Genomic DNA, 4,793 nt, shown 5'->3' with positions numbered 1-4,793 from the left:
AATGAAAAGAATTTATAGAACATGCATTGATATAACTAAAACTATTGCCGATATATCGAAAGTATAACGTTAACTAGGGCAAGTAAACATATAAAAGATTTTTAAGGGTGTGACGTCATAGATGTCGTGGCTTAGTGGTAGAGAGCCCGTCCTTCAATCGGGAGATCCGGGTTCAATTCCTACCCGTGTCAATATTTTTTTTTTTAAATCATACTGTTAACTACATTTTTCTTGGCGTTATTGAAAAATTAATTTCTTTCAAGACACTGAAGATGAAATTATACCTGAATACAAATAAAAATAACAATCACAGAACACCAAGGAAATATGCAAGGATTACAGATTACATTTTTAAAATTCATTGAAAAAAACCAAACCAAAATACTTTATTTTCGGACTTGATTTTATTTCAAAGAATGAACCAGCAAAAGATAATGGAAAGGAAAGTTTTTCCAATGCATCTAATGTACAGAAGAAAAGTCAGAAAAAATGTGAATCCATTAGCTATTCGTCATTTCCTGCAGAGTAAGAACTTTCTTGTTGAAACCACCACATGCTATATTGTGTAGCAAGTGTAGACATGTGTGTCAGTAAATTCACATCCAACAAAATTGTCACAATCAATCTCGGCCACTTCCTGAGACAAAGTCTCTACAGAGAATTTCAATACCTCTCGACAGAACCAGGCCTGGGGTAATGGTAATTAAATGACAACCAGTTTCAATGTAATGGGGGTGTAATGGACCATTTTTGCATTACAAGTAATGGTAATGTAATGCATACTGTACTGTACATTATTTTTCATTACATTTACACTACTTCAAATATTTGATGATATTTCGAAGATTTAGAATAATTCATTTTATTAGTGATTGACTGAAGCATTTGAAACATTGATGACAATCAAATGCAATGAATAACTTAATAGATATGTTTCCTAACATTGCTGAATATTTTGTGTTCTTATGTTAATGCATAATTAAAAATCATAATACAGAAATAATTTTTCTGCCATTTCTTTAATATCTGACAGTATGTTATGTAAATGTGTAATGTAAATTCACTCTCAAGTAATGTAATACATTATATTTCAAAATAGGAGTAATGGTAATGTGAAATTTTCTAGGTAATGTAAGGCGTTACATTGCTATGTAATTGACCTCAAGCCTGGATAGAACACCTTCTCATGCATATATGCAAGTGCCTTGGACCCAACTTGTCATTTCCTCTTTTGCAAGATTTTCAGCATTTCTTCATAGAGATCATAATTCCAACTGCAAGGTGTCCAAGATGATGAATTCAGACCTGACCAGTGTTTTTGACAATTTGATAACTTTTGACTCTACACTTTTCATCATTCAAAAAGTACATTATGACATTCATAATTCAACCTGCAGATTTTCATTTGAATCATCAAATATGAATTCTTCCAAATAATAACCCCCCCCCCCCCCAAAAAAAAAACCACTTTAAAAACCTCCACAGGCATATTTCAAATGACATAGAAGTGCCATGGGTTAATAAGGGTTAAACTTTAGAGTCGACATGTTTCTTCCAAGCAATATAGTCTTGTTTGGATCCAGTTTTTCCAGTTCTGATATAACTGCCTGATACTGTACAATGTAGGTGTCAATCTGGTCCCCCTATTGTGGGAATCTGTTTCCACATAACTGCTGTATAATCTGGTACCTTGCTATTGGCAGCACAACAAGGAAGCTATTCCTTCAGTGATGTCCAACACTTCTCCGCATGTGTCACTGATGCCACTATCATTGATGAGTAGGAATATGGATTCTTGTCAATCTGATTCATGTCACCCTTGCCATCAATTTTTGCTGTACATATTATATCATCCTGAAATTCAAATTACTCCAGTATTATATCATTATCAAAACTATATCATAAATGAAAGGTGAAGATAACAAACAGTGATCAATCTCATAACTCCTACAAGCAATACAAAATAGATAGTTGGGCAAACACGAACCCCTGTATTATAATATTCATATAAAAGTTGTACTTTCATGCCCTCATGTATTTTCATTGATACAGAATTCAGAAAAATTACATTTATGTATTCGGTGGGAGATTGACATGTCTCCAACTAAACAATAGAGGACAGTTTAGTTACATGTACATTTCTGCATAAATAATTATATACACAAACATTTCATTTGAATTTGATTCCCCATCTAATAATTTTTGTTGTAGCTAATGTTGATATATTACATGTATCTTACTTCACAATTATCAGCAAATTCACAAAATATTTTTATCTTTCATGCTCTTTCTTGTGGTAGATGTATGGAAAAATTTAATATTCAATAATATAAAGGAGATAAGCTAACAAAAAAATATATGCTTAAATCATGGTAGTACCCATGAAATTCAACATTCTCTGAGTGATTCTATATCTAATCCCAATGCAGGCATGTAAGTTGTAAGTGTAATTGTTGAAATTAAGTTTGACATGTTTACAATTTATCTTGAAATAAGGCATATTTAAATTATAAAACCAAACTGTTCTTATGATTTTCCTGGCTTAATGGTGCTTTTAAGTATTTAAAAATTATTGAATGTAAAAATCATTCCGACTTTTCTAATCCATGTTTCTGCGTAAGGCCAAAAAATATATATATGTTAATTGGTTTCCACTTTCCCGACTACCCTAATTAAAAATTTCTGTTGACCCTAACACAATTTTTTCTATTCTCACAGATTTTGCAAATGTCATCACTACAACAAGAATATATTTATTGACTAATATGAAGTTATTTATTATGCACTAATACCAGACAGATTCCAAACCACAGAAACAGTTTTTGTTTACAGTAAATTGAAGAAATGTATCGATTCATCATATAACTTTTATTTGATTACTAAATAATCACTAAGTTAAGTTTAAACATAGTAGAATACTCATTCGAAAATTATTCAACCTATAACCCCCCCCCCCCCACAGGCCTACATGTTACCCCAGAGACATATACCATTATGGAAATATACATCTATATACAATTATATGTCTCTTTAACCTATACAAATACTTTTTAGACCATACAATGATACATGGAAAGTTCAAAGTGTGAAGTGAGTCAAACATCATGTAAGAAAATTCAAATAGACCCGAGAAGGTCATGCACTTGGAATTGAAAATGGCATGATCGTGAAACAGCTGATTTTTCTGATCAGCTGATATACATACAATTTTAAATCTTAACAATATATAATTATAATAGATAAACAATAAATATATGTTGACAACAGTTAACAGATTTGTTGTGGGATTTCCAACAGCCCAATGCGTGAATATCATGTGTTTGTCAACACACCACAGGCGCACCATACTATTCGTTCCATGCGACTTGTTTATTATTTTTAAGAGCAATTGGTACACCTATTTGGTTATACAGTTTAACGAGTAGAGGTGAAGTATATTCATATTTCTAAAACTTACGTTGAAATGCGATGAGTACATCCTCTGCAACTTCCACGAACAGCACAAACAGGCTAACGGCGCGGCGTGTGAAAATGGCCGAATGAAGGCAGGATTGAAAAATATGGTGTGCCATTCGGGCTATAAGTAAAATAACCTTATTGCGTATTTGTGAAAGAAAATTTCTTTTTCAAGATCTTATTATATATTAAACAGCTCATTGCATAATTATGTTTTACAATACGTTACCACTTCTAATAATATATAGCGACGTTGTATGACGCAATCTTAAAAAGTAGAGCAAATTATAGGATTTATACTAGTAATGTAAACCTAAAAATAGTGTTCTTTCACCAAAAACCAGTACATTATAGGAAAAGAACATGTTAGAGAATATTTCTAACAAAAAATTATTCACTTTGGACGTTAGGCCGAATTTTGATAAACATGGTCTTAGTCCTTTGATAACCATCAGCTTGTTAAATGATATTAAGTCTGCTAATGGAAGAATCTGAAGAAAAAAACTGCAGTTCCATACATGCATAATGTTGTAGTAATGATTTATAAAACTATTTGAACTCATTTAAACTTTAAGCAAAGGATATATTTTCATCAGTGAGCTATACTGTTATATGGAATAATTGTGAACTGGTATCATTCGTTGTCAATGAATTGTTTGATTAACTCTGAACAAAATATACACCTTTTCGAAAGTTTTTTGTTGAAAAGTCATTGAAGGAGTATTAAGAAAATGTTTCGGCATTGGAGACTATAGGTTTAGAAAACAGAAACTTGCGATAATTGTGCTGCAATGTTTTCATCGAGAAATTCACTATGACTTGTAGGAAGACCTTTGTTTATGTGACTGCAGTGATTTCACAGTTGGATTGTTCATGGTTAATTAAAACTATGAACTATCAAAAGCTGTCTTCTGATCTTTTCTTCGTCGGATTAAACCTTAAACTATCTATTTTGAATTGCTTGTAGGAGTTATGAGATTGATCACTGTCCGTTATCTTCACCTTTCACCTAACTAACGAAAGGTAAATATAACGAACAGTGATCAATCTCATAACTCCTATAATGTAAAACTTATACGGTACAAATTTTGATGCACCAGATGCGCATTTCGACAAATAATGTATCTTCAGTGATGCTCAACCGAAATATTTGAAATCCGAAATAACTATGAAGTTTTAGATCTAAATATAGGGAACAACAGTGTGCCAAAAAGTGGAGTCAAACTCGTTTAAGGATAAGAGCTATGCATGAGGAAGATAATCCTTAATTTTGAAATGAATTTCTAAATTTTATAACAGCAATTAAATATACATCCGTATACGCAATACAAAAAAGA

The 4,793-nt window shown here is 31.9% G+C and overlaps 1 long non-coding RNA gene across 1 annotated transcript; it reads right to left on the bottom strand.

Annotated features, from left to right (window-relative positions):
• Nucleotides 1-385: 385 nt before the first annotated feature.
• On the bottom strand, nt 386-3,784 carry LOC130048443 (uncharacterized). The gene is made up of 2 exons (XR_008797228.1): nt 3,458-3,784; nt 386-1,854 (listed from the first exon to the last, which is right to left on the bottom strand). It is a non-coding gene; the product is annotated as an uncharacterized LOC130048443 (long non-coding RNA).
• Between the last annotated feature and the right edge of the window lie 1,009 nt (nt 3,785-4,793).

Source organism: Ostrea edulis, chromosome 7 (assembly GCF_947568905.1).
Source record: "Ostrea edulis chromosome 7, xbOstEdul1.1, whole genome shotgun sequence".
Taxonomy (NCBI): domain Eukaryota; kingdom Metazoa; phylum Mollusca; class Bivalvia; order Ostreida; family Ostreidae; genus Ostrea; species Ostrea edulis.
This window is presented reverse-complemented; position numbering and strand designations above follow the sequence as displayed.